The sequence below is a fragment of the Pyxicephalus adspersus genome, chromosome 5, assembly GCF_032062135.1.
Source record: "Pyxicephalus adspersus chromosome 5, UCB_Pads_2.0, whole genome shotgun sequence".
NCBI lineage: Eukaryota > Metazoa > Chordata > Amphibia > Anura > Pyxicephalidae > Pyxicephalus > Pyxicephalus adspersus.
This window is the reverse complement of record NC_092862.1, coordinates 68,948,518-68,976,287: the sequence shown is the minus strand read 5'-3', so window position 1 is coordinate 68,976,287 and position 27,770 is coordinate 68,948,518.

Genomic DNA, 27,770 nt, shown 5'->3' with positions numbered 1-27,770 from the left:
ACAGCCAGGGCTGAGTTTAACACATAGGTACCAATAGGGCATATTTAGAAATCTTAGGGGGGGGGGATTTGTTTATAACTTTTTTCTTTTTGTTTTATCTCTGCCTTCTTCAGACACTGGTACCGAAATCTGTACCAAAGGAGATGTAGGATCCAGACACATAACAACAGAACCTATAGAAAATATTTATTACATCCTGCTTACCTCTCTTTTTGGCACTGACAATCTGAAATTAGATAACACGTGTCATTTATCTAAACATGAAATATCCCTAAATTAATGACTGGTGACAGGACAGCCATCAGTTCACTGCTAGGGACCAGTGTTGTGGCTAGCATTTGCTATTAAATATAGGTGAAGAATAACTTTAACTATCAGTTTTACTGCACCCCCTTGAATTTTCAGTAAATTACTTGCCTCAATATTAAATTATATTTTAGGTTAAAAATCTCTGGACCTTGGTTTAAAGTAAAAGCTTTTCCAACCCTTTAACTATCACTGTACATGAGTACTGACAGAACCAGTCTATTAGTAAGTTAGTAAGGATTAGTAAGGAAAAAAAAAGTAGTAGCAGCAATGAATATAACAATTTCAATGTTGTTTTACATCATCACATAATTACTCTTTAACCCTAAGACAGATTTCAGAGTCATTTCCTCCTAACTAGAATTAAGTGGTGTCAAGCTTTTGGTCTGTGTCAAAATTCACTAGAACATCAGCTATTCAGCCGAGAACAAATAAAGCCATACATCTCCATGACATATGTCACTGACAGTACAGCAAAGCTCAGCCAATGGACTGTGATAAATGTCATAGTCAGCCAAACAGATTTTGTGAGCCTTGAAAAAAAATGCATTTTGACAAAAACCAGACCCCTGCCTGCCTCATGGGCCATCATTCAGCCAATCATGAAAGAGGGCAAATGAGGACAGCCCGGCCAAACAAATCTAACAGAGGGATATGTGTTATCTTCACACATGCACATATTTTCTATGTTTGAGATTTTTTTAACTGAGTCCCTAATAGGATCCTTCTCCCAGACACAAGCCCCCTATCTGCTACATTCCTAGTTACAACACTGGCAGTGTCATCTGAACAGAGGAAGATTGCAGTCTGTAAACAGCCGGTAAGTTGCTGCAATTTTATGACAGAAGCTTGAACATGCAAAATTGCTTTGATGCATGCCTTTCAACTTGAAAGTTTCAAACATGATCAGCTATGAGAAGAAACAGTATGCCATGTATAGCAAGCAATGGAAAAATATGCATGGCTAAATAATGCTTTATATTTACCATAGATTGACCATGGATTCAATGGGTATAGTTAAAAAATAGTGTATTTAAGGTGTATAATCTACAGTCCTAAGGAGACAATGACAGATCTCAGTAATAGCCCCCTTGGTGAAAGCCCAGATCTCAGTGATAGACCCCTTGGTGGCAGACATAAAATTCAGACACCAGTAACAGACCCCCAGCGCAGACCTTGTAATAGACCCCAAATGACAGTTCCCGTTAGACAGACCCTCTGACAGACCCCCTAGAGCAGATCTCAGTAACAGACATTCAATGCAGTCCTAGGTGATAGACCTCTTAGTTGCCAGTACAGACCTTAGAAACAGACACCTAGTGCAGACCTTAGTAACAGACACCCAGTTTAAATCTCAGCAATCAGTTACAATGAAGAAGTGTTTATTGGGCAGGAGATCACCTCAAAAACCTTGCACAGAGCAACAGCACTGGACAAAAGTGGATATTGCTTGTATCCACATAATTCAGCGTGGTTGATGTAAACCTAGCTCCTTAACGATCCTCATTGCAAATTATTTTGGTATAGTGTAATAAAAAACAATCCCTAATGGGATTTTTTCTATATGAAGTATGTAGGAATTCAAAAGCAGTTTTTATGCATTTGTCTAAAGAAAAATATTCAATAATCTCTTTATTATTATTATTAACCACCTGACCGATAAGCCCGACCTTGGTACGGGCTAAAAAAAGTTACTATTTTCGATAAGCCCGAACTTTTCTTACTGTATGAAAATACAGTGAGAAAAGTTCGGGTTTATCGATCACTTACCTGGTCCCACTGCGATCATCCATCCTTCGTGTTCCAGCGTCGTCCTCCAGCGTCGGGTGTCCTCTCCGGAAAGAAGAAGCCGGCCGGCTTCTTCTTCTAAGTTGGCCGGCTTAGAAGAAGAAAAAGCCGGCCGGCATCTTCTTCTAATTCGGCCGGCTTAGAAGAAGAAAAAGCCAGCCGGCTTCTTCTCCCTCCGTGCGATGATCCAGCGTTGATCGCAAAAAAAAAATACTCACCTTCTCCCTCCACTCCTCCGGACACGTCTTCTCTCTTCTATCTTCATCCGGCGAGTGCAGTGACGATCACCGGGGTTTCCCGGTGACGTCGCTGCATGCGTCGGCGCAGGACGGAGGCGGGGCAGGAAATTCAAAAGCTGTATTGAGTCCAATACAAATAAATCCTTATATAATATATATATAATTGTATTATATATATATTATATAGGCTACTGTACATTACATTATACACTATTTTTTTTTTTTAAACTTTTTTTAGTTTTTTTTTGGACACTAGGGAGGTGTTTTAGAAAAATATATTACTATACAGTATACCGAATTATCGCATTTTCAGTATTTTTCATTTATTAATGTATTCTTGTTTAAGCTGATTTTTATGTATTTTAATTTTAATTAAAAGTATTTTTTTTTTACATGATTGTGTGTTTCAAACATTTTTTATATTCATGATATCTACTAGAACCCTGTTCGGACATATTTTTGTAAGTTACAGGTCTACAATTTAAAAAAAAACTATTCATTAAAACCTGTAACGCTTTTGGTACAGAAATCTAGACCTCAGTGTAACGCCCAGGTGGTTAATATTATCATTATTATTATTATTATTATTATTATTATTAATAGCTAAAAGTAGAAAAATACACAGAGTATAGAAGATTTTAGATGTCAGTACTGTTGATTTTAAAAAGACTATTTATCTCTAGTAACAATATGTGTTTTGTATTTATTAAACTATGGCATGTGTTAAAGAGAACCACTTTTAAAACTATGTTGTCAGAGGCTGAAGACAGTAATTTGTTTAGTATATTTTTACAACTCTTTCCATGAATAGTAGACATCAAAATTCTGGATAAATACCATCCTAACAATGCATGCACAATTTAGTCTTGTAATAATCACTGTTTTTCTAAGTAGCTAGTTTAGTGAACCAGTGTTGTTATAATTTGTTGATAAGCCTTCAGACCTCACACAAGACACAAGAGCTAGACTGTATGAAAAATGTAAACATAATAACTCTAATTTATTTCTTTAGCTAAATTCACTTGTTGCAAATTAGAAAGACTGTAATCCTCCGACGGGAATTCTTTTTTGAATTTGGCAAAGTGTGTTAGAGCTGCATAAAATGAAATGTTAATATGTCTTGTTTTTTTAAGCAATGAAATGCTATTACTGGAATCATTTGTAAAAATATTAGTTGCAACTATTTTCAGTCTCATTAAACCAGCAAAATGTAATACTGTTTCAGATTATAAATACTATAAATTTGAAGAATTTTGAGATTAAGTCAAATAGTGTGTGTACAGGGCAACTTTTTTTGTAATGGATCAGTGGGTGCCTAAGCAGACTGCAGAGGCTAGTAATAATAATTGTAGTTAATTAAACATACTAAATATATTTAAGTTAAAAAGAGCAACAAGGAATAAGTAAATTGTATCACTTAGTAAAGTTACAAATTGCAAAAAGTTTATTAAAGAAATTTATTTTTGGATATAGGCTCTGTTCCTGATGTAGAATGGCCTTAATAGGGCTTATTCTTTTTACTGCCAGTATACAACTCTGTGCTTATCACAAACAAACAATTTTAAAGCCTGGATTTTTAAACCTATTCTATCTCAATTAATAAAATGTTGCTTTTGTTGGCCTCTTAATATAACTTGTATATGATTCTTTGGATTACCTTTTAAAACAAGAAGAGCCCTTCCACAATATATTCTGGTCTAGGTCTCATCCTCCCTGGTATACCTCTAGCGGGAGTTTAGTGTTTCTTATGCAGCGTTCCGTGGAACCCTAGGGTTCTTCCAGACATTGTTAGGGGATCAGTGTGTGCAGTGTGTGACTCTCAAGTCAGTTTAACAGACACCAATGATCTTTTGGCAATTTGTAAGGATGAAATTCTTCCACTGGCCAAGAGAGGCATTCTTCTTAATGACCACCGCACTAATGTTCTGTGAGCTGTGGTTATATTATTTATAGCCAGTGTTCCCTGAAGGCCTGAACAGTATTTCAAGGAGTTCCTCTATGTTAAAAAGGTTGAGATGCACTGGTCTAAATTAAGTCCTGGGGCAAAGAAGGGACCTGAAGGAGAAGGAATCAGTGTGTGTATGTAAATGTTTTATCCAGCCACTCCAATTTTATATCACTCAAGAGAATTTGATCTGTGCTGCTTAAAATTGCATTCTCACTCTAAATTGGTATGTTTGGGAAAGGAAAGGTTTGGTGTAGTTACCCATTTCTCTACAGCTCTCTTTAGCTTGCCAAACTAACATGACAAGGTAGTGAGTATGGTTTTGGTAGTCCTTAAAATACACCTCATGTAAGTATAAACTCTGGCAACACGTTAGATACACCCATTCATGTTCTATAATGGACAAGCAGGTTCACCTTTCTTTCTTTAGGTAACCATTCTTCATTCTTTCTCTTGATTTTCATGTTTACAATTGTTTCTGGTTTCTGTGGATGGTTTGCCATCAACTTTAGAATTTTGCCTCTGTTAAAACTCTATCTGCTGCCATTAACTATTTGTTAGCATAACCATTCTGTCTGAAGTTCAAGATACCAGCCCGAGACGATTTAGAATTTGTGACATGGTGTGTTATCCTCCTGGATGTTAGTAAATGTTGCAATTACACCCAATTTGGTTACAAAGGAACTAATTTTTGTAATCTGAAAGTTTGACCTCGGCGTAACAGTTGCAGCATTTTATGATAATTATAATTATTAGCAGCACATGATTCATAACCATAATATTAATAATAATATTATTAGGTGGTGAAATTGTCAAGGTCTTGAACTGTGGTGCAAATGACATAAAACATAATGACATGTTGTATTTGGTAGTGGTTTTAGCATAATTTTGTTTTCCTCCAGTGGTTTCTTTCTACTCTCTTCTATTTATACACATTTTACTAAACATTGTAAAAATTGTATGTTTATTGCTTTATTACTGGTATGACGTTCATATCTTTTTTATTTTTCTCAGTACATTGATTATAATTGTACACCTATGTATTTCAGTGTCTGCCTCTTTCCATAAAATCATCATACAACCTTCTTTAAAAAAAAATTAAATACAGAACATATTTTGTATTTTTAGACCCTTTTTTTTAAATGCCCATTTTTAAAAACCATGACCTTGAAACTGGACGTTCTCTCCTTTGTATTTCAGGTAGTCACTTCAAAACACTAATTTGCTGTCTTTGAACTGTATGCTTTGCTCATCAATGCATATCAAGAGAGGAAATAAATGCATCCCTATGTACTAATTGGATGTAGAAGTGTAGAAGAGGTTCACAAAGTTAAAGATATTTCTTCCTCAAGAGAAACAAAAACCTGATTTCTTTTAAAAACTGTTTCTTTTTATAGGGAATGAAGGCTTACCTTAGAAACAATATTACTCTGTTATTATAATTTGTGACTGCTTTATGAACTTCCTATTTAACCCTTACACTCTGCAACTATTTATCAAACCTATATTTTCAATTATAAATACATTTTTTATTGAATTACATTTTTAGTGCAAAATAAATTTATTCCAATTATATAAAAAATTTAGAAGATGAAATACTTTAAAGGAGGCCCTGCAAAATGACCTAAAATCCCTAGATTTATGAGAGCGTAGTATAGTAGTTGTAAGAGAGCGGATTAGTAATTGTAAGAAGAATATTAAGTTAAAGCATAAATGGAATTCAGGTTAAGCACTTGTCAATGTAACCACATTTTTAAGCCTTAGTCATCTGGGTTTGCAGGTTAAAAATGTATCTTGTGGTACCAGTTTGAATGGCATGCCAAGGCACTGCAAAGCCCAAATTGTTTTCTTGGTAACCAAAAAGTAGATCACCAGTCATTATGCATACAGCATTTGGTTACACCTTTTCAGTTATCTTGTGATACCAAATTTAGACAACAACACCATCACGTCTGATGGAACAGGCAAAAGGCCTTCGGAAAAGAATGTGCATAGTCTGTCTAAAAAGTACTTTGCCATAGTGTTGCATGACCCTCCCCTGCTGGAATAAGTAAACTCAGGCATATGTGGGTTGGGCAGTATTCTGGATTTGTGACTATTCCTCAGGAGTGAAGCACTCACGCTGCACATGTGATGCACATATAATCCGTCATGACGTTTTCTGTTGCCGGCAGAGTCACTGCAGCATATTACAGATTGAATTCCAATGCATGGGGACATCACAAATCAATCGATTTCCAGGTAATTTGTGTTGGTGTCTTGTCCTGGTCCACTGAGCAAGTGGTAACTGGGTAAGACCGTTGAAAAAAAATACAACCTTTCTAGCCTGGATTCAGTTTATGCAGGGTAAGCCAATGCCAGTTTGAATCTGCATGGCCCTCAGCAGCTCATGCCCTGTGTGGCTATGGTCACCTAGGAAATTATGCACAGCAATGCACCTTTTTGCTTGAGTAGTACAGTATGCTCCATGAAGCTTTGAAGGTGAAGAAGATGATATGTTTGACAATGTTGAGGTGTGTCAAACTTTTTACATTTTTGGTCACAGAGTTGTGCAGAAAATGATAGGAACAGACAAAAGGGGTCCAGTGAGCAGACTAAGTGGTGAGTTTCAGCCTTTCCTGCGGATGGGATTAGGAATAGCCACTTCAATGGAATGTTTGGGGGTTTTTGTCTCTCTGCTCCCTCTACCAGAAGGTTGTTGCTGTGCAACTTTCATCTTGTGCATCCTAGTGTTATTGACTAATTTATTTATCCAACTCATTGTGTTAGAAAGTTATGGTGACAACAAGTGTTACATTTCTAAAACAGCAGTTTTCTTTTAAAATTGTAAAATTAGTTTTACTGTAAAAATAATTTTATGGAAAGTGCAATGCATATTTGTGTTCGTGTGTGTGTGTGTGTGGGGGGGGGGTTGGAACAGTGAGATAAATGTCTTTTTATAGAACATTCACCTGACATCTCCAGCAATTTTGGTGACAATACCAGAACAATGACAGAAATTACCTCTTATCACATCACCTAGATAACACTGCCTGTGCATAAACTGTACAAACTTTCTGCAGCAAAAATAGGCACTTTATGCAATCCCTTATTCTTTTAGGGACTATAATGGTATTGAAAGAAAATGCACTCTCCAAAATAAATCAAAACAAAAATATTTTATTGGAATATACAATAAACCTCTTGAACTGCTGCAACTGAGATGATGGGTCAGTCAGCTCAGAAATGGTAAAGCTTGGTTGGGAGGAATCTGCCTCCTGCTACTGAGAAAGCAAACAGCTGGTGTCCTCTTCCCACCCATGGTTTGTTAATTCCTGTGTCCACAGGAGCGGTTTACGTAAAGTCAAGCATCCACTAGTGGCTGCTGGTCACTGGATGTTTTAGTAATCACAATATTCATAGTAGTGTTTTCAGGTTAGCAAGTTACACTATTTTTACTTAGAGCATTCAGCTTACACTTTTTATAGTGTTTATCAAGTGTGACAGTGCCGTTGTCCTTAGCAACAAGATGATATCAGTGCGTGCTCCCTCTGCTAGACTTACATGGCTTTTTCTATGCCAACGACAGAGGTGGGACTAATAGGACCATCCAATGATAGCAGGGTGGGGGCCGTCTGAGGGGCATAGATTATGATACTTGTAGACACCCCCAAGAGGCTCCTGGTTCTAGCTATTATTAAAAATACCATAAGTACAGGTGTTATGAAATACCAACCCCAGATTAATATTAACCACAAAATAAGGAGTTCACAGAGACCAAACTAGGCATATCTGGGACTTATGGTTCACCAGAACAGGCTAAATATGGTTTCCAGGCTTTCCTGAGGCCTAGGAGACTAGTTCTTGGTCTCAAAATGGTCACCATGACTACAAATCAACCAACTACTACTTTATACAGAATAGTTTACTAGAAATATGAAGATTATTAATACATGGGTTTCAAAATACAGCTCAAAGTTCAATCTGAGACACTGCCCCTGATTCATCAAGCAAAATCGGATTATCGGTCGCGCATTCGTATTAGCGATCCGGAATCGTGCGCGATCGCGCTATTCAACAACTGGAAAAGCTAATCCGCGATCGCTGGCCGCGCGTACTTTCGCGCTTCCAGCGAGCGCGGATTTTATTGATGAATCAGGGGCACTCTGTCTAGCCTTATCAGAATCCAATGAGTCTTACAGACACAAAAACCAGACAGTCACAGCAGGTGTTGTGACTAGAGGGTCTGGAAGGACCCTGGTTGTCAGAGAAAGAAATACCTAATAAGGGGATATTTTTGACCCTAGTCTGCTAGAGAGACAATTTCCAGACCAAGGCATTTTAAAAGAAGATAAGTTTATATTTAATGGGAAGATCAGGAATTAATGTTATCCACATTATTACACACAGCACAACAAAATAGTACCTTTTGATGCTGTGCTCCATCTTTACCAGAGGGCTGCACTCATGTCAGCCCTCTGTAGAGGATGAAGAAAAGGGAAATCAATGCAACTGCCTATGATAAACTGATTTTCCTGTGCACACAAAATCTGAGACTTGCTTACATGACTTGATGAAACTTGATGTTTAGAATCAAGCTAGCTAGCTTAACGGCCACTATACTGCACAGAAAAAAAAAGCAATCAGCAGTCTTTGGCAAAAAAAAGATGTAAAGTATAAAAGTCTGTAAAAAGGAGTCTATATAATAAAGATAGTCTGTAAAAAAAACCTTTAGGTTGTTATGTATTTTTTCACATTTTATGTTCATATGTCAATTTGCATCAAAATAGTTATTTAGGTACACAAATATAATCATAGCATTGTAGTCCAGTAAACTGACACATACTGAATCTTTTAAACTTTTAATCAATCATCCCTGGTCATAGAAATGTTAGGTATGCCTGTTCTGGGATAAATACAGAGCCTTCCACTAATGTTAACATAATCTACTTTTGTGAGAAGCCAATTATTCAATCAGTATGGTAGGCAGCTGTCCACAGAAAACTCATGCCAAGTCAGGAAGAACATACAAACTCCAGTCAATTTTTTAGTAAAGATTTAAACCTGGGACCCTAGTGCTCTGTTAGACAATAGAGAAAATGTGGCTAAACATAACATAGTAAAGAATTTGTGTTAAGCTGCGTACACACGGCAAATTTTTCTCGCCCGATAATCGGTATCGGCCAATTATCGGGCGAAAATCTGCCGTGTGTACAGTCGGTCGTCGTCCATCGTCCGACGACCGTCCTGGCGGATCCATGGACGATGGACGACGACCGATCCTAATGAAAGGGAAGGGGAGAGCGCGCAGCAGGGTGCCGCTCCGTCGCTCTCCCCCTCCCCTCTCCATAGAGCATGAATGGTGCTGTATGTACAGCATCGTTCATGCATCGTGCAGTCTTTTCTCGTTGGAAAGGATCGTGAAAGATCCTTTCCAACGAGAAAAATTGCAGGTGTGTACGCAGCTTAAGTGTTCATCCTAGGATCAGTTAAAACTTTATTACTGCTATAAAATGTGTAATCCTGAGTTTACTGATACCTTTTGTTGGCTAAGAAAATTACAGTTACAAATGTTTAGGATTTCTCTCCTTTACACATAATATATTACAGAAATTTTACAGAAACATTTTTCATAATTTTTACAAAAAAAAGTACCGGTAATACATATGTGATCACTGTGACAACCCTGAGTAAAACAAATTGCTGTGCAGATATTGATCAGTCTCCCAGAATATTAATTCATCTTCTAAAATTACAATAAACACTTTGTTATAGGGTGACAATCAATTGAAGCTAACTTTTTTAAGGGAAACCTTATATGAAGGAAGTATATAGGCTTACATTGCAGATCTCTCATTCTGAAAATACTAGCTGTTTGGTTTTCATGCTGATAGACAAAAAAGAGAGGCTATGATATGTACTTTTACCACAAATGTACTTTAATCTGGGTTCACTGGGTTTCTAACCATCAATGTGCTTGATGTATTGGAAATACTGAAACTAGAATCAATTTAAACAAAAATTCTGTCCATAAACAAGCTGTCTTGTTGAGTATTGATGTAAGGTTTTACAGAACTCTTCAAAATACACAAGTAGCATCAATAATGCATGCAAAGAATGCATACAAGTAGTACAAATTAAATGGTACAAGTGTTGATTTGCACAGGTGTTGATCTCTTTACATAATGCATTACATAACAAAAATTGAGTAGAACTTCATCCAAAGCTTTCTTTTCTTTAGATTACATGTAGGGGTTGTTGTTTTGTTTTCATTATTTTTGTATCACTTTTTAGATTTATCTTTAAGACTAGAGTTGCTGTTCAGACATCCAACTTCCGTTGTTTGGAGCAGATGTGTTAGCAATGAATAAACCTGTTAAAGTTAGCTAACTGTACACCACTGGTGTTACCAATTCTGACAACCACCAACCAACCAAATTGGTTGTACACCTGTTGTTATTGTACATGGCAGGCAGCTGCCACCCACTGGATACAGATAAAGGGCTTACCGTTGTTGGCTACCTTCATATTCTAAAGTCAGATTTTTTACAGACCAAACTTTGAACTGAACTTAGCTAATTTGACCAATGCTGCTTGAGACCATTTTGTTTATGTCATGGGGCGTGGGGTAATAAAAAAAGCATTACACTTGTAGCTGGAAAGTTGTGAAGGGGAAAGCTTCCAGTGTGCACTACTAGCAAACACATGATAACGAGGTTACATCCATGCCAACTAATTACGTAAATTAAAAAAAAAAGCTTTATGGAGTTCCACTGAGTATTTCTAATTGATATGCATCTTACTCAGTGCTAACAGTAGCAACTTCTTGAACGTGATTAAACCCCATGGCATGCAGTAATATGTCTCCATCACCTTGTCAGAGAAATCTCACTGTATCTGTTATGCAGGTATACGGGCCCCACCAGCTTTTTGCCAAGTATTGGTCAGAACTATAATGATATTTATTTTGTATTCATGGAGACACTAACAGGGTAAAGGTGACAGCAGCAAAATATTTCTGTGATATATGATTGCAAATCAGCAATAAACTTCTGAAAAGCACAAGCTATGTGTTTGCATTTTCAGAATATGAACAAATAGATTTAAACACTCTGATTTTGGCTGAGACATTGACAAGGTTTAAAATCAAATCTTGTTCCACCTTCAAGCAGTTTGGAAGCCTAATAATAAAAAAATTATTTTCTACAAAACATAACACATCTGATATTTGAAATTGGCAATACTAAAAGCTGGATTTTCCTCTCTACGGTTACTAATCAGACTCATGCTAAGTTTGACTGGCTGGTAACAGAATAGTAAACAATATCAAAGGCGGTTAGTGTTCTAGAAAATATTATATATCTTAGTAACTCACAAATACTACAAAAGTGGCAAAAATCAAAGACTATTTTAAAGCAATGTAAACAAAACGTGTGTTTACAGGTGGTTTAAAAACACATTTTTTTGTGAATTTTTACTTTTTCCTGTTCCACCACAAATATGTTTTGTACTTTTAACAATTATTTTTCAGACATGCTTCTGTAAAACTAAAATAATTCAATGGCTATTGGCCCCACACATACCATGATCATATCTAACGTGTGTACACTATTGGTGGATTATATATGAACAATCGTATCGGTACAGAATGTACAGAATTGTGCACAATACGATTGTTCAAAATAATCGTGCATAACCACTGATTGTCGTTAGTCATTCGTTTTCTATCGAGAATTATTGCACGCGTGTACCCAGCCTAAGATTATAATAATAAAATTATCTTATAACAAAAATTATGATACTTAGCAGGTCCTAAATCTAGATAAATACAAACAACAGATATTACACAATGTCATAGTTTATTTAACAAAGGCTAAAATGCAGAAGCAGTGCTTAAAAATGTAACTATACATTTATCACTTTCTTAGGAGTTAAAGGGGTTAGCAAAATTCAGGTTCTGCTAGTCAAATACACTTGGTTGATCATCAGCAAGTGTGACTACTGATATAAGAGCAAACCCTTTGGCAGTTTGCTGGTCTGGAGCATATAAATGTATGTTAGCACAATGTCAAGGGCAAAAGACATCAACGATGACCTTAGACAATCTTAGGTCCAAATAATTTCAATTTCATCATTCTTAAGAAAGAAAGATTATTCACAAGTGGAAAATATTAAAGACAGGTGCCAACTTTCCCAGGAGTGGATTGCAAAATAAAAGTAATATATAATATAATTACTGTTTTGGCGTATTAATAACAAGATTGTCTTCTGCATCATAAAAAGCTTGTGTATTTATTTAAAAAATTTTCATAGAAAGTTACAGCAGCAATTCAATAAGAATACATGAGTGTAAATATGTGTGTGTGTGGTGACGCCCGATGGATTTGACATCTCCCAATATAGTTACAATGCCATATATACCATTTCATACATTCAAATATGGTCACACATACAGAAATAGATAAAGACAACATGATAACACAACTCATAATTATTTGCTCCAGCCTTCTGGGCAGTCTAAAACTCCAAAATGACATCAACCCTGTAAAGTATGATAAATAAACAACATATGTTCTGCCCTTCGCTTCACGTTTAGTCACGTACATGTATAAGCATGATATCATATAAAATTATGGGTTTATCTAACATGAATGTCCTAGCAAATTCACCCCAAGGTCAGTTTTCAAAGTAATTGCAGAAAAGTCAAGAGCTCAATTTTAAACTCTGTTGGCCTCAGGTAGCATGCTGAATGTTAACATTCATGAGAGTAAAATTATAAAAAGGCTGGACAAGTTATTATGTGTGTTTTATATTTTATAAAAAATGTTTCCTCTGCGCACATATGCAGTTTACAGTCGCTTTCTTTTATTCTCAGTTACTGCCTAGTTTATTCTAACACTATTACAAAAAAAAAGCTAACACAAGACAAATGTTTTTTTTTAAAAGTACAAATATAAAGGTACAATAACCTACTTTTACTTTTTGACACTCGATTTGTTTTCTATTGGCTGTTTTCTATGCCAGCTAGATGATTTCTGTGTGTATGTTTTCAAGACCAAAAAATACTGTGGAAGAAAAGTTTTGCATTTTTTGCATGTTCTAGTTTCTTTTTTTTGTTCAATAAATTAATAATCTATTGTTTTATCGTTGACAATGTTTTGTTTTTTATGTAAAAAAATTATTATAGCTTCAAGGAAGGCTCTTCAGAGTCCTTGGAGTCAAGCAGTTGGTGTTTTTCTTTGAGAATGGAATACAAAATCTGCAGGTCCCTTGAGCTGTGCATAGTAAAACAAATTGTTCTTTTTTTTCTGAGTATACTGTTAGGTTTGATTGAATTTGAGTTGCTATTCTTGTGCTTCAATAATTTGTCCTTGGAAACAGGTGATTTAATAAGCAAAAGAGCTAAATTAAATAAAATAGAAAAAAAGGAAATTTGTTACAGAATATTTTGTTAAAGGATTTCAAATACTGTATTTTTGAAATTTAATGAATACAATGTACCAAACATTTGGGACATAATTTTATGACATAGCCATTAAAAACAATGTATTTTTAAATAGTCTATCTATTTTTAGTTATATACTTGTTAACTATTATAACCTTCAAAAAATGTACCATGATTTATAAGGACCTCAACTGCCCAGGTTCAGTTATCCAACATTTTGGCCATTCCTGTTTGAAATTTGGTCTACATTTACCACCCTGGCAGTATGAAAAATCAGTATTTTTAAATGTAAAAGTGGTACATTAAAAAATACTCAGTATTTCAAATTTCCTACCTGGCCCTGCATCCCAGCCCAACGGTCCCGTCCTCCAGCCACACACATTTGCGAGCAGATGCCCAGCCGGCATCTGCTTCCCCTGGCCTCACGTAACCAATGAGGCCGACAAGGCATCACCAGCAAAAAGATGCCGGGCATCACTGGAGGACGCTGCAGGCACAAGGTAGGACTTTTAAACTCTCTGGCAATTCCACCCCGAGTGTGGCTCGGGGTTAGCGCTTTTGGTACAGAAAAATCAGGCTGAGCCACATGGAACAACAGATACTATTGTTATCAATAGAGGGTGGTGGAATGCAAACCATTAGGCAAAGTTCCCTAAAATGACATCCAAATAGCTGTCTTTTACCAACGTAGCTTCAAGGGGAATATGGAGAAAAAACAATTCCATTATATAACACTTTAGGTTAAGTTTTTATGGATAGCCTTAGCAGCAACAAATTATTTTGATCACATTTTAGTAGACTGAGGATATATTTGTTCTTCCTGCCTGTTTTATGAAAAATGTTTTATATAGAATTAGGACATTTTGTAAAGAGGTATATTTGGCCAAAATGTACTAGAGAAATGTACAGACAGGTGCTTTGTTACAAGAATTATGAGAATGCACATGACACAGCATTGTAATATTGGCCAGCAGCAGGACAATTTTAATTAATAGTCCTGAATTTACCAGAAACAAAGACATACATCATACCTACATTCATTTGCCAGTGTTTTATATGGTATGTATTTACAAATCAATAAAAAAGCAAAAATAAAATATTTTGCAGTCTTTAAGACCATTTAAATCAAATTACAAATGTGTATATGAATAAATTTCTACTGTTGCACGGACATCTTTTGTCTGTTAAATAGTTTGTACACTATATTTCCAAAGTTATGTGTATATGTTATAGGTATATGTTCACAATAGTTACAATTAAGTATAAATAAACAATGCATGAGTGTGAAGGTTTGTGGTCTGTTTGTACCTGTCCAGTCACAAAGACCCTCTGGAGGATTCCTAATCAATAAGTTCCAGGGACTTCACACAAGGGAGAATAAAACAGATGCCAGTGATCAAATACAGTTCCCATAATAAAGCTCATTACCAGTAGGGCCTTTAAAAGGTAATAAATTAATCAAGCCTGAGTCAGCAGAAGATGCATGAATAACTAGACAGGTGGGTTGGGGTGATGACCTATCTGGTTCTTTTTTTAACACCTAAAATTAGATGACCCCAACTGGTTTCCCACATATAACTTTAGACATTTCCACTCCACATTCTCATATCAAATTAGCTGGGAGGTCTAATAAATTCCTAAAGTTACCAGTTGGGTGTTTCAACCAATAGTCCTACATCCTACAGATCACACCCAGTAACCAATCCAAGATCCCCTATGATATAAGATATTCATGAATGCATTCCTATTTTGTCTTATATGTGTCTATGTTATTGTTATGATGTTTTGCTGTATTGTAAATGAAGGATTATGTACTAACCACTTTTATGGTATTATAAGGGTTAGTATAGAGATGAAGAATGAGAGAATGAGAGAAGAAGAATGACTATTGAAGTAAGTAGTCTAATTTTTGTTTCTCATTCTCACTTTTTTTCCCCTGCTCTTGCACCTACTCTCATAAAGCATACCTAACAGGCCAATTATTTTGATTTCTCCCACATTTCTTTGATACTGTATATTTCTCAGTATTATTCAATACAAGCAAATCCCAAGAACAAACCTCCTCCTCAGTACTTCTGAAGCTCTTAATCCTCAATCCTATTTCTTGATGTAAGGAATTTACCCTCTATAACAACACATTTTGACTTCACTACAAACAAAATTACTTTTAATTATTGCTACATAGGTGATATACTGACCATTACCTCTCTATTTCAGAACTGATTATGTCCATGACTTAACTATTCCTGATTCATTTGGACTAGTAAATTCATAAATTCCAGTAAGTTTTTTGAAACACTAATACTATCATCTGAAATTCATTTCACACCCTTTTACTTTACATTTTTCAACTTTCTTTTCACACTCCTCTCTTCTCTCCCCCTTCCCCCAGAATTTGGGATACAGTAACGATCACACTTGACAGATGTTTTTACTCTCACCTTTACATAGTGGTTTGACATGTGTGAGTAATTGCAATATTACTATATACAGGTTTTCTGTCTAATTGGATAATCAAATATTGGATTTTACCACTATGTATTATGTATTCTTGTTCTACTTTTTTCCTTTCTCTAGCCTTCCAATAACTACATTTGATTCTACCAGACTGTTATCTCAAGCCATCCTCTGAGGAAGCTTAATGGCGAAACACGTTGGGTAATTTGAGATTTGATTGTATTAGATATACTGAATGTAACCACTTATAATTTTGCAATACCACTAAACTAATTTAGAATCTATTTATGCAATAGTGTTCAGTTTGGCTCTGTTGGGAGCTAATTTCGAACACAAAACATTAAAACTATATTGCTGCATCTTGCATCAAAAAGCCTGCTCTCTATCTTCTTTTTCTCTATACTCTTGAATATAACAGGCTTGGCAACCTAAAACCACAAAAATATAGTTAACGTTCTCCTGGGACTCCACAACTTTCTGTTTATTATAGGGGTTACCTACTAACAACATTATTTTCATGTACTGTATACTTTGTTGATTTAAGTTCCTATATACTGCTGTGTATTTTGTGTTTCAACTTGCTCCCTAATTAAACTGAGTGACTAGCTATTTGTGCATGAACCTCCATTTATATATGAACCTTCATTTATTAAATATATATGTGCAAAGATATGGTTATATATTATTCATATTTATGTAGATATTATTTATATTCAACACTACTTAATGCAGAAGTAAATGCAAATTTTATAAAAACACCTTTAATCCTGCACATTCATCGGGATGTTTCTTCGTTTGGGTCCCATGAAGCACCGGGCACCACCATGTTCTTCGCCCCTCTTCCTGGTTCATCTTCGTACCCCACCTGAAGTCACACTGCGCAGACGCAAGATCGGGTGACGTAGATAGGGGAGAACATTACTGATCTCACTGCGCATGTTTGGGAACGGTAATTTTTTTTCCCATTAAAGAAAAGGCTCCCTGAATGCATGACATATGTATCCCGGTAGTCTCTGTGCTTCCATTCTGTCTTAGGTGGGAAATTCCTAAAAAAAAAAAAAAAAAAAGGTGTTGCATTGAAAAAAAAAAAAAAATTTGAACCATACTTCACTTCTGATTGCTGGGGGTTCTATTATGGTGACCCTAATTCCTCCCTATGCAATCTGTTGGCTTTCTCTATCCTTTCTTCCAGCATATTCTAATACACGGAACCTATGATTAGATACTGTTCCCTTCTTTCTCATGACGTGGGATGGGCTTTCCAAAATTTTATTTTTGCCTCTAAGAAGTCTGCTGGCCAGGGTTGTAGTCGTAGTGACAGCCTTGCCTATGTGTCACTCACAGGAGAAGAAACTTCCCCCAGAGTGACGTCATGATACCAGAATCCGCCTACTGTCCCATTGCAGGTTTGACTCCCCACCTGTGCCCACCCCACTACACCTCTGCTTCTGGCCATTGTTTCAAGGTCATGTGGAGTATTTTGGTTTAAAAAAATATCTGCAGATCCCCAGGACCAAAATCTCCTCTAGAATTTCCTCAACGGGCATTTCGTATCCATACCCCAGGCAATTCACACAATTCAAAAGACTACATTTACATTACAAACCAATATACTATTTTACTGCACAACTGTTAAATTAAAAGCAACAAATATCTATATTTCTTTTAAAAAATACCTTTTTGCCAGTCTACAATAAATATACTGTAAACAAACAATTAAAATACTATTTACTCTATAATTAGTGGTAAAATAAGAGCTATTAAAGTTTGAATATAGAGGGGCATACACAGTTATTGCCTTGCATGTCAATGAAAAATATTTTGAGTTTGTAAGCATACAAGATATCATTCTATCTTTGAAGTCTAGATGCATACAACTGTATAAATTACAGGGTTTTAACACACATATTTGAGTAGAAAACAAATGTTTCAATGATTAAACATATGATTAATATTGTGCAGAAAAGTTCAGCTTTACTGTTTTACTCAGCATGTTTGCCCATTTCCAAAATGATATTTTGGACCTGCACAATAGCAACATGTAAATAATTACCTTTAATATATAAATAGTATTGAATACAAGTTTTGCATTTGGACATTTACAGTAACAACATATTTATTATATAAAGTATTTGCAGTATATCTTAATCTATATGAATCTTTATGATCAAGCCATAATATGCTGAAATTAGTGTCCATTATGAGGTTTAAAATGACTTTAGATGTGCTCCTGCTTGGTACCGAAAGCTCAATTTCATTTATCAAATATTGACTGAGTAACTTTATTAGCAGTTTGTCAAAGGATCCTTTTCACTGCATTATATATGAAAACCTAGGAATACAGGCAATCTTGATTGGAAGCTTTTGCTGCACAAGCAATTTCCTGAGCTAAAGGCCAGCCAATTAATTATATTAACCTCTAAAGAACAGAAGTACTGGTACAGGCCAGAACAAATGTTAACTGACACAGCACATTGATGGGCTGGTTGCTGAACAATTTTTAGCAGGCAAAAGCAGTGAGCATCTGATGAAAAATTACATTTACTAGAACAGAAAATATTCTTAATATTAAATACGCATTTGTAATATTATTTTAATAATCACGTGAAACACGTTAAGAGTGAACTTTTTTTCTGGCTGAGTTTTTCATTCATTTAAATACTAAAGCTATATATACAGATATATACATTTTTTTTACTACTATTGGAGACAATGCAAATTTGGAATTTTTTGAACAACATTTGTGGATAGAGCTGGAAAATTTATATTATTTCATTGTTGGTAGCTGGAATAAAAGCAGAGATAGGCCAATTTCAGAGTTACGATTGACCACAGAGTTTACTGGTCTGGTTTAATTGGAATTTATTGGGAACCATTTTGGACACATAGTAGGTCAGGTTGAAAAAAGACTTAGGTCCATCAAGTTCAACCACTAGGGAAATAAACATAACCCAGATTTAAAACCCTATGGACATAGTTAGTACAGAGGAAGGCAAAAAAAACCCTGGTACAATTTACTTCAATTGGGGAATAAAATTCCTTCCTGATTCCTTGAGGCAATCGGATGTTCCCTGGATCAACAGTCACTGTTGTCTTTACTTTAAATCCTTAATATCCAGTTATATTATCTGCTTCTTGAAAAACATCCAGCTTTTCCTAAAGCAATCTATAGTAGTTGCTGAAACTACTTCCTGAGGGAGCTGATTCCACATTTTCACAGACCTTACAGTGAAGAATCCCTTCCTTACCCGGAGGTTAAACTTATTTTTCTCCAGACGCAAAGCGTGCCCTCTTGTTCTTTGTAATGATCTCAAAGTGAATAATGGGGAAGAAAGTTCTCTAAATGGACCGTCTATATTTTTATAAAGGGTGATCATATCCCCCCTTAAACGTCTCTTCTCAAGGGAGAATAGGTTCTGTTCACCTAATCTCTCCTCAAAGCTGAGCTCCTCTATTCCTTTTATTAATTTAGTTGCCCTTCTCTGCACTCTCTCCAATTCCACAATGTCCTTTTTGTGAACTGGTGCCCAAAACTGGACTGCATATTCCAGATGTGGTCTGACCAATGCTATGTACAGGGGCAGGATAATGTCTCCATCTCTGCAGTCTATTCCTCTTTTAGGACAAGAAAGTAATTTACTAGCTTTAGATATTGCAGCTTGGCATTGCATGCTGTTATTAAGTCTTTGATCTACCAGAACCACCAGATCCTTTTCCATTCCTGTTTGTAGATTATAGACATCATGTATGGACTTTTGCATTGGGGCTGTGCCAGGGTACTTATAAGTGATATGTCACTTATGGTTATGTTTTTGCTTCTGCTCCTTTAGATCATAATGGTTCTGCATGTAAAATCAGCTTTCAAAGTGAAGTTTTGGTAGGGCAATGAATCCCAAAAACTTGGCTAGGGTTGCCCTCTAACCCATCCACAACCTTTATAGGAAGTCAATTACTGATCAGTTTCTTGCTCATGCCATCTTCCTTCATCAAGGAGGAAAAAAATTGTCCTTTTGCTAGTTAATTTTTTTTATCAAACTATATCTGAGGACTGTAGCTGAAATAATTTCCTAAAAATTAGGGACAAAGGGAAAAGGTGAGGGTGCAGGCATGTGAGTTGTTTTTTTTCTACATTTGAAAACAATGTAGTGCAGTACCTTCATAAAAGGAAGTTAACAGTCTGTCCCATTACACTCTGATAAATTTAACAAAGGCATTTCCCTTTGACTTTCCATTTTGCATTCAGGATTTTAGAAGCTGTCACGTTCACTAGTCAAAGCAGAACTACTGGATGAAAATCCTCTTGTCACTTTAATACTTTCTGAATATGCCTTTTTTAATTTAAATAAATGAAAAGAAAGATTGATATGTTGCCTCACCGTGTAAGCAAAGCTAATGATAAGGAAAAAAAATGAAGTTTTCTAGCCAAAAATATGCACTGTCACCACAGCTGACAATGAAATCTCTACTGTTAAGACCATGTACACCGTTAAGGCATCCATAATCCTTTATTTTGTGATAACCGCTTAAACCCACCTTATTTAATTTCAGTTTTTCTCATAGCATTGGCAAAAGTTAATGTATGCCTTGTTTCCCATGCAATTTGTTTGGCAATGGCTAAGCCAGTTGTAATCAAAAGTGTCACAATTGTCAAATAAAAATTTTCCTCCCGATGACTTCATTGCAAATTGCCTTAAAATTCAATTTTGAGATTCTTTTAATCGATTTGATTCACCTAACTCAGGGCTAATCAAATTTTTGATGATTTGTTTATCATTAGTCCTGAAGTCAAGGGAGTCATTAGCTTTTAAAGGTAATAGAAGGTATCAAATGGTTTCTGCTCCCAGGCAATACTTTTACTTCAAACATTTTCAATTGTTTATAGGTTCTTTTTTATCAATTTTATCTGCAGATCTTTTCATTGCATCATATCAAAACAATTTCTAAAATTTATTTATTACATTCAGTAGTTCCGTATATATATATATATATATATATATATATATATATATATTTATATTGTTAGGAATTAGCAAGGTAGTGGGACCTGTGTGACTTCACTGGAGAGGTATTGCAGGCAGGAACCTGGCACAGCAAATGAGCAGTTCAGTAAGGGTTTATTAGCTAGATTAGCAGAACAATAAAATTAAACCCGGCCACTTGGCCTCTAACTGACTGTTAGTTCCCTCACTAACAGGCCTGGGCAACCTACTGCTGTGCAGGACCCTAATACAGTACAGCCTTTACCAAACACTCTGTGTTTTTACGCACAGTTTTTCTTTGCACTCCTCCCAGCTCACATGTCAAGAACTGGGCCTAGGAAAGAGCAAGCTGGGAGTTTATATACATAGCATAATTGCCAGGATGGGTTTCAGCTGGGATAATTTACTCCTAATCCTCCCAGGCCTCTTTAGCTGCCCCACCTGGCCGAGAAGCTCATTGTCCTACAGCATGTGTACTTCAGTTCCACCATCTGGCCAGAAAGAAAACTGCCTGATCAAACAGAAAAGTATTCCGCAAATAGTCTGTACCTTGGACAAATGTATCAATCGTCCTGGATGCAACCACGTGTTTTGTTGGCCAGCTGTTACTATATATATATAAAATACCTTCGAAGCCAAGATTTATTAGTACAAGATAAAAACTGCAGATTTGCTTTCTAATAAATTGAAAAAAAGCCTACTAGGAAAATGAAACTTAATGGCATTTATGCCACCCTTCGTTCATATGAATATCTTAATTACAGTAATTATAGAAAGATAATAAAAATGTAAGTACTCCGTTTGTTCATTAATATGAAAATGTCTGAATATAATCGTTGTGCAGCTGGGAAGGGCAGTGACTGTAGCTGTTTTTCTCACTGTGGATATTATTGCCTTGTACTGTATGTGCATAGTAAAAGCCAATACACAGAATAAAAAATAAAGTTCTAGAAATCTGAAAACAGTGAGACTTATGATAAAAATATAATTTCTACAAAACGCTTTTCTGTTTTTTTGTTTTTTTTAATGGATGCATATAAAATCCCTTTGGGTAACTAAAAACTGTTACTGTAAATAAACATGAGAAAGTACATAAAGTCCCCCATGGTTTCAGCAGCCCTGTAGCAAAATAATTTGAAAACAAATCTGTATCTGCTTATAATTCTTTTCCAATATACTTTGGTTGTGCATGTCAAAGCCAGGAAAAAGATATGGTGTTATCTTATGTATGACTATTGTAAAGTGGGCACGCCTTGCTTGTTAGCTTCTTCATTATTCCAAGCAATGCAGACAAGTATACACTATTTTGTAAGTACAGTTATATAAATTATGTATAAAATGTCTCTGTAATTTTTAAGTCAGTTTGGTTTCCCTGTAATTCTTGGAGAAAAAAATTACAAGCAAAAAGAACATAAATGGGAAAGAAAATAAATTGAACTAAAATATCCATCCAAGTTGCCCAACTGAGCTCCTGTCATTGTTCAGCCAATCTGCGTGAGGTCTAAGAGTATTGCTCTGGCAATTCAGCTTGCAGCAATTACTGCATTCTATACCCGTCATTGACAGATAAAGCATATGGCTATAAAAGGTTAGGATGGAATTTCAACTAAGATTTGGATTACTTTTGAAAACCGACCTGAAGCTTTACATTTAGCCCCAAGCACCAATCTTTATGAAAAAAACTGTTATAAGTGGGGTGTCCAATAGTTTAGTTTTATGACAGCTGCCCATTAACATTTTTAAACATTTTGTAAACTTTGTATGAAGAAAATGATTCTATATTACAAAATGACATAATCTTCATAAGTCAACCTTTCTTCCTATGCATGCTGGTTCATCTTTATATTATCTTGATTAAAGCAAATATGTTTACTGAAATTCATTTAAGCAATATATATTATTATTTTAAGTGGATATTATTATATTATTGTTAACTGAAGTGCAATGTGATTAGTTGCTATAGATTGCTAATACTTTGGGCACAACCCAAAGATTTGTGTCCTGCTTTAAATAACAAACATAACAGAGTTTTAAACAGTTACATTCAATATTTTTGACAAATTACAGTATTCTTCTATAGCTTACCATGACGTTGATAATATATCACAGTTTGTGTTACTGTTACTTATTTACAGCTTTGATCTTACCTTTTGATCATTGATGCCAATTAAGTACTAATCAAGGCATCCAGTTCTATGTTATGAAATCTAGAGTTTCCTACATGATAAACATAAAACAGATGGATATCATATTGCTAATGCAATTTCACGCTATTTAATTTTGAATCCTGTTTTCTCTTATATTTCTCATACAGCCAGCTGGTTCAATGATCGCATTTGGCATAGTGTTTGCCTACATTACTCTAAGATAACTTAAATGAAGGAGGAGCTTAACTTGAATCGATTTGAGGATATATATATATACTGATAACCAAAATAAATGGACATTTGTTAAAAAGGACTAAAGGGTCTATTTAAAAAAGCAGATAATCTGGCATTCAGCACACATTATCTAGCAGAGAATGTTCAAGGTGTATAAATAGACTCCTAAGAAAACGTTTCAGTCTTTGTAAAAATAAAGCTGTCTGTCTTTAATAGAATTACAGTTTAACTATAGCAACATGGTTTCCATTCCAGTTTTAATCAATTCCTATTATGTCTGCATATGTTAATCTAAGGCTAAATGAGAAAAAGATATATGTGCTGTTCTACTAAGTACAGACAAAAGGTTATTATATATACTGCCATTGTTGTTCTAATTCTGGAAATCTGAAGATTTTCTGATTAGTCATGGGTGAACGTGCCTGGATCCAGGTTGTGCAGAGTTTGGCAAACAAATTCAAACTAGTTAAACCCTATTGGGTTTGGAAAACCCAATGTGGGAAACAAAAGTTCCCCTTAAATTCCTGTCAAAGAGTGGCAGCAAAATTGCATTCACTACTTCCTGTGCCATACCAGGCATTATGGAATCTGGAATCCACATTTAAACGGGAAACATCCAGAGGTATGTCCCTTTATTCAGAAGACTGGGTACATTTAAAGCCGTTACCCATTCCCCATAACTAAATTAAATATACACATCATGTAAAAATAATGCATTTGGGTAATATTGGATGGGAGACCATTTATTTATTTTTTTCTTTTCTGCTATTCTAATGAATGAAAGCCCGGCACTCTACAACTCTATCAACCCTGTGCTCTTCAGCATATGAGGGCTGTTCCAAGAGGAGTCCCAAAAATTAGAACTGTTGGTAATTCTCAAACTGTAATTCCTTACTTGCTAGGGGCATCAATCCCTTGACAAATATTTTGGCATAAAGCAATTAACCTTTGGTGTTGTAGATACTCAACATCAACAAATACTTATGTGACGTTTCTCATACATATGATCCTTATCAATTAATTTCACTAATCGCTATTTTATTAATAATAACAATTTGATCTTAGCTAACCGCTAGACTATACTGCCCCTATTGAATGCTCATACATGTCAGGATTTTAAAGTCAAAAACTACAACCCACTTTGGATTCTATGGCATGAAATTTGTTAAGAGGACTTTTAATATTTAACATTTAATATCTACAGCATGTTTATTTTTATTACATATGTATCAATATGCAATTGCGAACCCTTTTTCTTAAAGCGGACCTAAACTTCCTAAAGCAGTGTTGGCTGTGTCAGCATGAATTCATGAAAACTAAAAAAAGACATAATGCTAAAAGCACCCATGTGGCACTGTAGATGTTGCCATTCCATCCTAACCTTCCTATATCACCAGCAGTCCTCTTGCACTGCCCAAACTCCTTGCATGCTCCCCACCCAGCTTTAAGCAAGACCACGATGAAGCAATAGACATACATATTTTTTAAATAATATTTGTATTGTAGACGTATCTGACATTATTTGACAAAACACATCATATGCAACTGTGTACATAACATTAGCAGTACAATAATTATCCAAGTTTATTATCAAGTTAACTTAGTACATTAGGGTAAATACGATATATCACATTTCATTAACATTACATAAGTATCTATAAATGTTTATTTTTTCATGTTTACCAAATCTTTTACAGCCAAATTTATGTGTTCTTATTTGCTAAAGCTACGTACACACTTCCAATTATTATCGTTGGAAAACCAACGACGAACGATCCTGCACGATATCTACGAACGATCGTACAGCACCGATCGCATCATCAGGATTTCCCTTTCCTCAGCAACTCAGGGAGCAGAGCAATCAGCGGAGCTTTACTATGCTGACAGCTCTGAGGAAAGGGAAACCCTGATGATGCTTGAGCTGTCATCAGGGTTTCCTATTTCTGAGCCGATCACAGAGCAGTAGAGGTAATGAATGGAGATAGTATCTTCATTCAACCTCTATTGCCCTGGTATTGCCTGCAGTTACAGCTAATTGAAGGCACCTGCTTTCAATTAGCTGTGACCGCACAGTTCCCACGGTCCAGGAATCCCACAATGACATTATGATTCATAATGTCATTGTCGGATAACCTGTAAAAAATAAAAAAAGCAAGTTTAAAATAAAAAACAGATATGAAATAAATAATTTAAGAAAAAAAAAAATTTTTTGTTTTTTCCTCCCGAATATTTGCTGTTGAATCCCATGGTTTTCGGGTCGGTTCTACCCGAATGTGGACAGCCATATTCGGGTTGAATATAGGGACAACCCGAATTCGAACATCAACACTAGTAATAACAAATATATACAATTATTTATTCAGCTTTGATACCCTTCCAGAAATCCTCAATTTTGATTCCAGGTGGTTGAATGTGCTTCTCTCTTGTTTTATGTAACATTGCAAAAAAAGTCAAAGAAAGTAAATGCATGTGAAAATAAATGTTAATTTGTAACAAACATATTTTTAAAATTACCAAAATTGTGGAGTAGAAGGTACAGACAGAAAATCATGTGCGGAGATTTTGTTCTTAGTGCTGCGGTTAGAAGGTGGTAAGTAGAAATGAGCAAGATATTTCACCAAACTTGTTTTCACAAAACAACATGAAAAATAGAATCTTTGCAGCATTGTTTAAGGGTTTCCCTTTGCATCAGACTAACAGCTGCTATTTACGACATTAGTTACCATAAGGGTAAAGGTTTCATGTACTCGAACATGCTTTTTGCTTGGTTCTAATATAGCTTTACTGAATGTTGGAGAATATTTTTTTCATCCCAAATCCAAACAGCTACACCATTAGACAGCAATAGTTTTTGATAAGTCCTTGCACTGAGATTGCATTGGGCACTGTTGCCCAACACAGCCAAACTCTGTTGGTGTAGGAGCCCCGAAGTTAAAATACAAATTTAAAGACTGTTTCTTTGGGTTTGAAATGTAAAACATTTTCAATTAGATATTCAAATTGAGCCACATGTAAAGCATGCTGCAAAGAAAATCTATGCACGTCATTATTTGAGGACAGTTATAGAAAAAATTCCACTCAAATACATAAATATGATATTAATAAACTAGTAAAAGGACCCAGTACCTGTGATTATTTAGATGTTTAAGGCTATGGTCAGACTGGCAATGAGATTGCATTGTGGTTACTGTTTACTCATGCCAGTGAACCACTGCCTCTAAGAATATGCTACAAGTAGTTTCTACCTACAGTAGCCCCATAGACATGAATAGGGTGTCAGTGAGCAATACAGTACCATGGATTGCTGCCTGCTGTCAAAACTGCAGTCATTGTTTCTTTAAGTGAACTGGGGTGATCAACAGGCTGGTAAGGTGCCAGCAGCCAGGAATTTACAAGATTGCTTAATCATGAGACGGGTCTGATTCTAGCCTAAGGTTTATACTGTTATTTGTTTTTCTGTGCAGCTAGTATCTCTATCATAGCAGTCCATGCTAAAACTCCACTAAAATCAGAGAAATAGGTATTTAGTCAAATAAATATTGCACTAAAAACATGCACTTCGACTTCAATAATATGTTTTTTTGCCATTTAGAAAAATATTGATTACATGGAAAAACTAGCAATTTGTAATTTAAATGAATTTCAAAGAAACCAGCAAATACACACGTCAAAATAAAATAATCCCATAAAATAGGGAAAAAAATCAATTCAGCATTGATGTGTTTGAGCAAAGCTAACATACGCATGCGACCCAGAAAGAACATTAAATGTTATAATGGGGTTATACAGAATCCAGTATACTTCGTAAATGTCTCTTTTCATTAAATGATACACATATTTGCTTATACTATTTGCTATTTATATTTGAGTGTTTATGTGTGTATGTATATATATGCAAACATACTCACGAAAGACAAGCAAAACAGAAGGAAGCAGAGCAATCTTACAGATATTGACTTTACCATTTTTCTGTCTTCTATGTATAAAGGCTGATTTTACTTTGACTAGCACTTTTACTATGAGTAAGAACAAAATGTATTGCTTATGACAAACGGTAGAATTTATTGCTGAAATTTATGCTTCCCTGCATCATTTTTAATATGTAATGTGATCATACAGATAATATTTCACCTGTAAGAATCAAACTGTGTTTGATATAATTATCTTAAACAGTTTCTGTCACTACAATAAAACGACAGCTGAAATGTACATTAACTCTGGGTATTTTGCCAACAGTACAGAAATTTACTG